This window comes from Vulpes vulpes, chromosome X (genome assembly GCF_048418805.1).
Source record: "Vulpes vulpes isolate BD-2025 chromosome X, VulVul3, whole genome shotgun sequence".
NCBI lineage: Eukaryota > Metazoa > Chordata > Mammalia > Carnivora > Canidae > Vulpes > Vulpes vulpes.
Genome location: NC_132796.1, coordinates 37387566 through 37400000, shown reverse-complemented (window position 1 = coordinate 37400000; position 12435 = coordinate 37387566). Strand labels below are relative to the sequence as shown.

General features: G+C 38.4%; 1 pseudogene; it reads right to left on the bottom strand.

Annotated features, from left to right (window-relative positions):
- Positions 1-3977: 3977 nt before the first annotated feature.
- On the bottom strand, positions 3978-4468 carry LOC112929955 (large ribosomal subunit protein eL28 pseudogene; annotated as a pseudogene).
- Positions 4469-12435: the final 7967 nt, after the last annotated feature.

The following is a 12435-nucleotide window of genomic DNA, read 5'->3' as shown; positions in this document are numbered from 1 at the left end:
AGGTAAAGGATTCATACCCTAAAAACTACAGAACACTTCTGAAAGAAATTGAGGAAGACACAAAGAGATGGAAAAATATTCCATGCTCATGGATTGGAAGAATTAATTTTGTGAAAATGTCAATGTGACCCATGGCAATTTACACATTTAATGCAATACTTATCAAAATACCATGGACTTTCTTCAGAGAATTGGAACAAATCATCTTAAGATTTGTGTGGAATCAGAAAAGACTCCGAATAACCAGGGAAATATTGAAAAAGAAAAACATAGCTGGGGGCATCACAATGCCAGATTTCAGGTTGTACTACAAAGCTGTGGTCATCAAGACAGTGTGGTACTGGCACAAAAACAGACACATAGATCAATGGAACAGAATAAAGAACCCAGAAATGGGCCCTCAACTCTATGGTCAACTAATATTAGACACAGCAGGAAAGACTATCCACTAGAAAAAGGACAGTCTCTTCAATAAATGGTGCTGGGAAAATTGGACAGCCACATGCAGAAGAATGAAACTAGACCATTCTCTGACACCATACATAAAGATAAACTCAAAATGGATGAAAGATCTAAATGTGAGACAAGATTCCATCAAAATCCTAGAGGAGAACACAGGCAACCCCCTTTTTGAACTTGGCCACAAGTTCATGACATTAGATGTAGATGTAGATGACAGCAACTTTTTGGAAGATACGTCTACGAAGGCAAGAGAAAGAAAAGCAAAAATGAATTATTGGGACTTCATCAAGATAAAAAACTTCTGCACGGCAAAAGAAACAGTCAACAAAACTAAAAGACAACCTACAGAATGGGAGATGGTATTTGCAAATGACATATCAGATAAAGGGCTAGTATCCAAGATATACAAAGATCTTATTAAACTCAACAGCAAAGAAACGAACAATCCATTCATGAAATGGGCAAAAGACATGAACAGAAATTTCACCAAAGAAGACATACACATGGCCAACAACACGTGAGAAAATGCTCCACATCCCTTGCAATCAGGGAAATACAAATCAAAACCACAATGAGATACCACCTCACACCAGTGAGAATAGGGAAAATTAACAAGACAGGAAACAACAAATGTTGGAGAGGATGTGGAGAAAGGGGAACCCTCTTGCTATGTTGGTGGGAATGTGAACCGGTACAGCCACTCTGGACAAGTGTGTGGAGTTTCCTCAAAGAGTTAAAAATAGAACTGCCCTAAGACCCAGCAATTGCACTGCTAGGGTTTTCCCCCAAAGATATAGATGCAGTGAAACGCAGGTACACCTGCACCCCAATGTTTTTTTGCACCCCAATGTTTATAGCAACAATGTCCACAATAGCCAAACTGTAGAAGGAGCCTCATGTCCATCGACAAATGAGTGGATAAAGGAGATGTGGTCTGTGTATACAATGGAATATTCCTCAGCCATTAGAATCGACAAATACCCACCATTTGCTTCAACGTGGATAGAACGGAGGGTATTATGCTGAGTGAAATATGTTAGTTGGAGAAGGACAAACATTATATGGTCTCATTCATTCAGGGAATATAAAAACTAGTGAAAGGGAATAAAGGGGAAAGGAGAGAAAATGAGTGAGAAATATCAGTGAGGGTGAGAGAACATGAGAGACTCCTAACTCTAGGAAGCGATCAAGGGATGGTGGAAAAAGAGGTGGGTGGGGGAACGGGGTGACTGGGTGATGGGCACTGAGGGGGGCACTTGACGGGATGAGCACTGGGTTTTATGCTATATGTTGGCAAATTGAACTCCAATAAAAATATACAAAAAATGTTTTTTAATATCCAAATACTTTGAGATTTTTCCAGGTGTTCTCTTCTGTTGTTTTCTCTTTTAAATTACATTGTGGTCTGAGAACATACTTTGTAGGATTTCTTTCTTTCTTTCTTTCTTTCTTTCTTTCTTTCTTTCTTTCTTTCTTTTTTTTTTTTTTTAGTTTGTTAAGGTATATCTTAAGGTTAAGAATGTGAGCTATCTTGGGGGATGTTCCTTGCAGGCTTGACAAGAATGTATATTCCACTGATGTTGAAGAGCCTATTCTATTAATATCAGTTAGATCAAGTTGATTGCTACTGCTCTTCAAGTCACCTATATCCTTTTGATCTCCTGCCTCCTTGACCTATCAAGTAGTAACAGACGTATTGGTCTCCAACTTTAATACTGGATTTGTCTGTTTCTCCTGTTACTTTAATCAGTTTTGGTCTCCTACATTTTGGATGGTGCTCTGTTGTTATGTTCATTTGTACTTAGGATTGTTCTGTCTTTTGGAGAACTGACTCCTTTGTTATTATGTCTTCTCTTTTTATTTATTTTTATTTATTGTATTTTAGATTTTTATTTATTTATTCATGAGAAACACAGAGAGTAGAGAGAGAGAGAGAGAGAGAGAGAGAGAGAGAGGCAGAGACACAGGCAGAGGGAGAAACAGGCTCCATGCAGGGAGCCCAACATGGGACTTGATCCCGGGTCTCCAGGACCACACCCTGGGCCAAAGGCGGCACTGAACCGCTGAGCCACCCGGGTTGCCCTGTCTTCCTCATTTTAAAAAAGATTTTATTTATTTATTAGAAAGAGAGAGAGAGAGAGAGAGAGAGAGAGAAAGCGAGAGAACATGAGCAGGGGGAGCAACAGAGGGAGAGGGAGAAGCAGGAACCTTGTTGAGTCGGGCGAATAATGTGGGGCTTGATCCCAGGACCCTGGGATCATGACCTGAGCTGAAAGCAGACACTGAACCAACTGAGCAACCCAGGTTCCCCTATGTTTTCCTCTTTTATGCCTCACAAATTTCCTTGCTCTGAAGTCTACTTTGTGTCAAATTAACATGGCTACCACAGCTTTCTTGTATTAGTTTTACTATAATGTACTATTTTTCTTCTTTTCTTTAAAGTATCACAGTCTGAGTATTTAAAGTAGACCAATTGTGTGGTTCTGCCCTTCCAAGAAAAGCCATTGCTTTTTGGTGTGCTTAGTTTGCTTTTTGTTGTAAGGACTGATGTGATGACTTCCAAGCTTTTTATATGTCAGAGCTGAAACCAGAATTCTTACTAGTCTTTTTAAAAATCAACATCTTGAGGCACCTGGGTGGCTCAGTCAGTTAAGTGTCTGACTTGATTTTGGCTCAGGTCATGGTCTTGGGGTCCTGAGATCGAGCCCCACATTGGGCTCTGCACTCAGCATAGAATCTGCTTGTCCTTCTTGCTCTGCTCCTCCCCGACTCTGTCTCTGTCAAATAAATAAATAAATGAATAAAATCTTTAAAAAAATCAGCATCTTCTTACTATCTTCTTCCTCTCCAACCTGTATAAAAATCCTTCCCTTTTTTTCTCATAACCTCTTTCGGGGGCTTCCTCAGCAGAGTTGTTTGACCTCTGAGAATACTGGAATAGTGTTTTGTTCTTTATATCACAGCTATTTGATTCTTGAAATTCACAGAGGGCTGTACCATCTCACTCTCTACCCGGAAATTCTACTAATTCTCACATCTGGTCCCAACAACGACGTCAGCATCACTCATGCCTTTGTGCAACATTCATATATACTTTCTTGTAAAGATTCCACTGTGTTTTCTTTTCTTTTGGTTTCCTTTGGAAGAGCTCCAGAATATCAGTCAAGTTGTATGAATCCCAACTGAGAACCTAATTTAAATTCCTTCTCGTGGGGTCCTGAAGGGCATAAAAAGTAAGAGTCTAGAAATTGGGGAAGGTAAGCATCCAATTTCAATATTTCTAACAGTTAGGATATGATGGCCTGTACAGATCACAGTAGATGACAGATAATGGTATAGATTTTCACATAATCAGAGGTATGGTGGGAGACAGTACAAAGTTGAGCAGGCTGGGATTGGGCAACATCTCAAGAACACAGCTTAAAAAATTCTATTTTGTCAAATCTAGTGTGTTGGGGGTTGCTTCTTCATTTCAAGATGGCTGCCCCATCTGCATCTTTCTCTCTCTCTCTTTTTCAGGCAGTTGACATCTTTATTGCTTTGGAAGTGGGAGGCAGGTGCTCAGGAATTCTTGGTAGGGCAGGCCAGTTCTTCTTTACCATCACAGGCTTCTGGCTGTGCAGTATGGCTCTGGTTGTGCGAATGGCAACCACGTGCAGATCTGGGGGTAATTGTTCTTGTGGATCATGGGCCTGATGCTGCTTAGAGTGGCCTGGGCATTCTGGTTCATGGTGGTCTGCAATTAGGAGGTGGTGTGATCTCAGTTTCATGAGCACCACTGTCAGTCCCAGGCCCCATGCCCACCATCTAGCTTTGTATCAGCCCAGGCCCCATGCTGTCAGTCACAGGCCCCATGCCCACAATCTAGCTTTGTATCAGCCCATTGTTACAGAAGGAGTTGAGAACCTTCAGGTTATTTGGGTCGGTGCTGAATGTCTGTTTGTTCCTCTTCATCAGGAAGCTGGAGCAGTTCTGCAGGGACCATCCATTGCAGGTGAGTGGACATGGTGGCAGCTCCTTTCACTATGGCAACCAGAAATGGAAAGTGCATCTGTCACTTAACAGGAAGGAAAAAGAAGTGCCCCTATTAAGCTCTTTGTTTATAACCAGTTATAGCACATGGGTACCCCTCTTGGAAGAGAGACAAGAAGTGAGTGTAGCCTTTCTAGGAAGTGTGCTAGGAGAAGGAATTGAAGATGAGTGTGAAGAAATGCATGGTGGCAGCCTCTATCAACTGGCTTACCTAAGTTTCAGAAAAAATATACTATGTCATTTGGTCCTTATCACAACTCTGTCATACAAACTGGATGGTTGACAGTCTGATATGCATTGAGGGGCAGGTGTTCATACTTCTATATCATTATTTTTCTTCCTTCTTGTCTTTCAAGACCTATTTCACAGTTCTATTCCTCCATGAAACTGGGCCATTCCAGTCTCTTTTCATGGAGAAACTCTTATTTTTCTAGGCTAGCATTTTAAATAACACTATATTGTAAGTTTTGATATCTACTCAAAGAGACTCTTTTTTTTCTGTTGATAACTTATTCATGCAGTTCCTGGTGATGTTAATGATAATCATTGTGTATTTTCAAGAATAGAATACAATTTACCCTAAAAATAACTCTGAAAAATATCTCTGATTCAATCCTTCAGAAATCCTACCCTGAAAAAAATTCAATTGTGCCCCTTATTTCTTGTTTTTACTCTTTTTGTCATCAAAGATAAATATTGACAAGGGGTAAGTACTTTGACATAAGAAAAAGAGATGAAATCTCATAGACAAAAAGGCAAAGGATGGAATAGTCGATTTACAAAAAAAAGATATATAAGTGGAAAGTGAGGAGCATCTGGGTGGCTTAATTGGTTAACTATCCAACTCTTGATTTTGGCTCAGGGCATGATCTCAGGGTCGTAAGATCAAGCCCCAATGGGGCTCCATGCTCAGCATAGAGTTTGCTTGTCCATTTTCCTCTGCTCCTCCGCCCACTTGTTCTCTCTCTCTCTCTCTCTCTCTCAAATAAATAAATAAAATCTTTTAAATGGAAAGTGAGCATATGAAAATGTTCAATTTAAGAGATAATAAAAGAAATGCAAATTAAACAATGAAATTGTTTCATCCATAAATTTGCAAATTATAAAATATTAACACCCAGCTTTAACTAAAGTTGAATGCATTAAATTGCCTCATATGGGCCCGATATAAATTAGTATAAGTTGACACAAGTTTACCGGAGGGCAATATGAAAATTTGTGTTAAGATACTTAAAAATATTCATAGTGCATGAGCCATGAACTTCACTTCTTTAATGGATCTTCAGGAAATTAAGACAAATGTCCACTGGGATATAGCCAAAGTATAATATTTTCAGTGTTACTGATGACAAAATGTTTATAGTATGTATGCATGTGTGTATATGGAAGGAGACTAAATAACACAGAACAGAAATTTGTTTAAGCCTATTTATATAAAAACTATTGTAATATATATATGGAATCAGACCTAGTTCCCATAGGAAACAGAGATGGTACACTTGAAATAGGATAATTTGAAGGGTTTATTTACATGCAGGAACATAAGGCTAGTAGCAGACAAGATATTATTATTTTAACCTTGAAAGCACAAGAGAAAGGGAAAAAAATGTTGTGTAGAGTTGGTTGCTTTTTTTATTTTTAAAGAAGTCATTCTTTTTTTTTTAAGTGAGGGAAGGGAAGAGGGGCCCAGGGAGAGAGAGAATCTCAAGCAGGCTCCATGCCCAGCATGGATCCCTTTGTGGGACTCAACTGAACAGCCCTGAGATCAAGACCTGAGCAGAAATTCAGAGTCAGATGCTTAACTGACTGAGTCACCCACATGCCCCAAGAGTTAGTTGATCTTAAAAGGAGTCATGAGCGACCTTTGGATGAGGAAAATAGCCAGCTCCAGGCAACGTTTCAGGGAGGAAACCAAGGGAATAAATCCCCTGTCTCACACCCCCCTCCCTTCCCTTAATTCTACTGCCAGGGCTCCCCACTGGAGAAACCCAACAGGAACCCTTTGGGATGGTCCATGTAGGCCAGCTTGTAATAATGAGAGTATTACGGTGGTGGTGGAGGGGACAGTGGGGAATGAGAAAAGGTAAAAAATACTGGAAAATGATATGGAAAGGGTGCCAAACAGAAGTCATCTCCAACAGTCCACTCCTTTTGGTTTGCAATATCCACTTTTGTATTTCATTGGAATAAAATCTTCATTTTCCTAACAGAGGAGTATATGAAGTCCCATTAGTTGTTGTATCATGGCAGGATGATAAAAAATTTCTTGATATTCTTACCTAACGTATAAAACATTAGGTAATTCCAGATTTCACATAATATAGTGTGGCAAAAGAGATTAGTTACACAAAACATAGCTGTATTCGATTCCACTTCTGTAGATGGTTATGCGGGCTAGGTTGATTATCATAGCTTCCTTCTTCTACAACACATTACATGTGGTCTTCTCCTTTGCTGGTGTGTCAGCTGGATGGTAATCTTTCCTGGGGGTTACTCAAAATTTTATCCCTAAAGGATTTGAGTCTTTGATGTCTGATTTTTACTGCCATGATGCAATCTTTCATGGATCAGGACTATTGAGTATGGACAGCTAAAATGTGCCATAGTGAATGCCCCGAGTTTCAACATGGATGGTCCTTTTAGCCTTTATTGTGTAGTAACAGCCAAATTTCTCCCTGGTAATCAGAATAAATCACTTACCTAGTACAGTGATCCTCTTCCATGGCTGTTGGTTCAGTGGCACAAGAAGGCCCAAATGGCCTGGTATCAGTCTCAGCTTCCACACCTGGGACTGTACCTCTCTTCTCTGATGCAGGGGTTTCTCTTTTGGCTGTCAGGATATCCACTTTCACTGAACTCAAGTTTGTAGTAATTGGAACAATAATTCCAGTTATTAGATACAATAGTTAGTTAGAGGGGTCATGCATATTTATGCCCATTGGTTTCTGGACTCATTCAAATATGAGGGAGAGAGCACCATAAATTGAGAGGTGCCGAGGTGTTTTCCCTCAGCTGGTGCTATAATTGAAGCTTTAGCAGTCCATTGCACCCTACATAAAGCCAGCTGCTTTTTGGAGAAGGAGCACCTGGCAAGGCCTGTGAGATCTATGGGCACTGGAAAACATTATTGCACTTTGGAGAGATCATAAAAGGGATTGAGTGAAAGACTGCATAGTGAAGGTGAAACTCCAATCCTCCCATCACCAGAACGAAGACCACCAGCCTCAGACTCCCCTGGCAGCGATTCAAAGATTATTTGCTAAGACTGAACTTCTCTATAGAGAAGATCCACAAATACTGACATCTGCAGGGTATTCAGTGAAACATTTGTTTGGCCATTTGATTATGTAATTGTGAATTCCATTGGCAGACAAAGCCTACCCATGGAGAAAAGAACTTCTGATCAGCTTTTTGTTATCTCAGCTTTAAATATGAATGGGCTACCTAGAATCACCAAATGTTTGGAGGATGATATGGGCACAGCAAAAGAGACCAAAGAAATTGAGATAATGCAGAGAATAGAAGAACTTAACTTGTATCATCATGGATTAAGAATAAGTTTCTGGAGAGGTGCCTGGTTGGCTCAGTTGGTACAGCATGTGACTTGATCTCAGGGCTGTGACTTCAATCCTCATGTTGGGTGTGGAGCCTACTTAAAAAAATAAAAATTAAAAGAATGAGTCCTTGGAAGTGAAAATATGATTAAAAATAAGAAATTTGATTGAAAGATTGGAATATTCAGTCATTGAAATATCCTAGAAATTGAAATTAAAAAATGAAATTGTTTACAATAAAGACAAAAGATTTTTTACAAAGTAAAAAGTAGAACAGGCAAATAAGGGCTTCTGAAAGTGATCATTTTCTTCCCAGAATAATTTTTTCCTGCGTTACATAAGAAATCATGCAAGAACATTACCCAGAATTGAGTCTCTAAACTGCAAGAGCCCCACAAGAGCCCAGCATGATGAATGAAAAAAAAAAAAAGGTCTATTGCAGTGTATTTTATTTGGAACCTCAGGAGTCTAGAAATAAAGAAGAGGATCCTAAATTAGTACAGAAAAAAACCCCAACTAGATCACCTACAAAGTATATGAAATAAGGATAACTTTTGACTTCTCTGCAACATTAGAAGTTGTAAAACAGTGGAATCATATTTAAAACAGAGAAAACAAAAGCTATATGTATTCTTAGACATACTTAGCATGTATACATATACTTACTTATATGTATATGCCTGAGTGGCTCAGTGGTTGACAGGTTGAGCATCTGCCTTCAGCTGGGGGGTGGGAGGGTGTTCCTGGGGTCTGGGGATTGAGTCCCACATAGGGCTCCCCGCAGGGAGCCTGCTTCTGCCTTTGTGTCTCTGCCTCTTTCTGTGTCTCTCATGAATAAATAAAATCTTTTAAAAAATCAGATGTGTAGACTGGATTGAACAAACTTTGAGAATACTGCTAATTTATTCTTTCAAGAGTGTTAGCTGTCTTGCAATTGTCCACAATGTAGAATATTTCCTTGCATAGAGGCATGAAAATTATAAGACCATTAGTATTAGGTATAATTCTCCTCCAAAACAGCAAAATGGAATTAAAATAAAAATGTTCTCCATCTATTCATTGCTGATTGAATACCAGGCATTTTACATAATTAGCAAGTGATTATCACAATAACCCTTCATGTTAGTTCAGGCATAGAAACTGAGATTCAAATTAATTAGTGGCAGAGAGGGGTTTTGAAATAAATCAGTTTTACTACAAAATCCAGAGTGCTCTCTCTAAGCTAACCTGCTCCTTGACCCTAAAATACAAACAGATCCCAAGATGTTTAGGCTTTTGCACATATGAGAAAATGAAGAAAATACATTTTTAGTGGATACAGTTTCAGACTCCAAAAATCTTCCATGTGACACTAAATAATGATGATGATGATAATAATAATAATAAAAACACTATTCTAAGACAAAGTCTAGGCATTAGGTTGAAAATCTGCAGCCTGTAAACACTGGAAATATCCTTATTTCCCTCTTTTTTCAGAGTACTAATCCTTGAGCAGACCGTCTTTAGTGGGTACCTGACAACTTAGCAAGGGACATCTAAAAAATCCTGAAATAAATAGAACTCGTTGTTTTGGAATCTTAGTTTTAGTTAATGGAGAATAATTAAAGACATTATTTGCTATTTTAAACAAAAAGATTATGGAGTAGTTTGCAACATTTACTCCAATTTTAAAGATAAAAAACCCACAAGGATTCTATTACCCTTGGGACTTGTAGTTGGCTTCTTGAAAACTGAATTCAAAACAAACTGAATTCTTTGGGCTTTTTCTTCTCCTATGACATTGTTGAAGGACTCTTCAGTGGACAACTTAGATGCTCTGGTGGGCCTGTAAGCTTAGATGTAAGGCCAAGTGCATCCTTGTTCAAGGTTTGTCTCATGCTCATACTAGCCCTGTGAACCTGGAGAAATTTCTTAACTCCTCTGAGACTCTGTTGTGAAGTAGGGAGAATACTAGGCATTTCACAGAGTTGGTGATGGATTACATGGCATAATAAATGTAACGTGCCTAGTACCTAGCAAATATTCAATATATGTTAGACCTTTCCTCTTCTCTCCCTACTTTCCATTTACATTTCTCCTTTAAAGTGCTACAAAATGCAAATTCACCTGGATGCCTGCTCTGGTCTCACAGAAATCTCAAGATGAAACAATTCAACTAATCTAGAATGAGCATTGTAACTCATCCTCTGAAAGGACCTTTGTTCAATTTATACATTCTAAAGTAGTATTTCAAAAAGTTTTTATAAATAACTCCTTTTATTAAAAAAAGATTTTATTTATTTATTTGAGAAAGAGTGAGAGAGCACAAGCAAGAGGAGCAGCAAAGGGAGAGGGAGAAGCAGGTTGCCCACTGAGTGGGGAGCCAGATTCAGGGAGCCAGATTCGGGGAGCCGAAGGCAGACCCTCAACTGACTGAGCTACCCAGGTGCATTTCCTCTCTTCTTTATTACAAAAGATATATATTATATATGAAAAACATTATCCTTATTTGAAAGGCAAGAAAATCGTGGCTTAACAAAATAAGTGCCTTTCTCAAGGTTTCACAGTAAATATGGAGCCTGGAACTAAGATTCCTGAAACAGAAGCCTGGGAAACCTAAGTTTTGCGTAAACCCCACCAATTTCCTCTTTATTTTCTTCTTTCTGTATTGTCCTCCTTATCGTTTCCAGTACAATCCACTCCCTGGTTTACACCTTTATCCCTAATTGGCCAAATTACAAAATCTCCATCGCTGAGCCCTGAAATAGCTCTTGGCCAGCACAGAGGAATTAACCTTTTCCCAAAACAGTTGTGGATGGAGGTGTTCCAGTTCCTCCAACTAAATCACAATTGCAAAGTAATTCAATTTCAAACATTTCCAAAAATCGGAGTTATTTTCTCATACCATTCATTGATCACTTTATTATACCAAGAATATTAAAAACCCATAGATAATATGAAAAATTATACTAAAATTGACAATATTTTTCTTTTCCTACATATCTTAACCTTCCTAACCTAGTTTGATAATTCTGCATAAGGAAAAATTTATTAGAGCTGCATATTCCTTGTCTTTTCCTTCTTACTCTTTGGAGCTGATATGAAATAAGGAAATGTCCCAAGGTTAGAAGACAGGAAGGTAAAAGAAAAACAAGTGCTCTAGTCAATCTACTGACTAGTCGGTGAATTCTTTTGTAATTAGAAATTGGCTGTGTAATTTCCCTTTGAGGAAACGTAATCATGTATTTTTTGGAGCAGAGGTTCGATTTGGAATCCCCTCATTAAATTGCATCTCTGAATTTTGCTAATTTCATGACTCATCAGCATATCTGGCATCCAGAAAATTTTAGGTACATTTTGAATTTAGGAAGGAAAAAGAAAAGAACACCTCCCCTTCCCCAGACCCATATCTTCTCGATGGCTAAGTAGCAAAGTGTAGTAGATTCTAAAGCAAATCCTAGCACTCAAATGTAAAAATGTCCATTTCTGCTTTGAAGGCATTAAAGGTAAATTGAAGAGGGAATGTTAGCATTTCATCTTTTTTCTTGCTTATTGTCACAGCCCATGCAGAGTGTCTAAATTTCCTGCAACTATTATTTTACCTGGACCATTGAGTTGAAACAGTAGGGCAACAGTTTCTTCCTTAAAGGGAATTGGATATCGGTTATCATCAGAAAGTAAAAAGTACAGATCTATTCTCTGAGATTAGAATTTAGCAAAATGTCCTAGTTATTGAACTATTTTAAAATTTAGCTGAATTTAGCATAATTTAGCATAACTTAATCTAGATCTTCAGAACAATACTCAGAAGAAATAACAAGCTCTCGAAAAACATTTAAAAATAAGACTGGGTGCCCCAGTGTATAAAAGTCCCTAATTTCTCACAGAAGAAATGATTAGAAATCAAAATATTCCATTTGGTTTAATTGTCAATGCCCAGGGAACTATTTTGGGAATGGCAGGACTTGAAGGGTTAAAAGTGAACTATTACCCAAAACACACCGTGCAGACAGGTTTTCTTCTCATCATATAATCATCTCTGTTCTCAACTCCTGTTTTTTTCTCTGAACATGCTGTTCTGTTCGTTCCCATGACAGTCACTCTGGGTACTTTAAATAAAGGAACTAATTAGATGCAATACATGGCTGAGAGTTTCCTGGGTGTTTGTTTTGTTGGGTTTGATTTTTCATTCATTTCGCAAATAATGACATTGTATCTACTAGCAGGGAGCCCTACAGGGAACAAAAAATTGAATGTGGCACCGACTTGTCCTGCAGAGACTCACATTGACCCGCTGGTCACCTTTTAAAAACTATTTGTCATAGTATTATTTTATTGTCAACAGTGATATCAACATCAAATTAGTCACTTTTAGTCTGGATCTTTTCCTTCTCTGACTGTATTAACA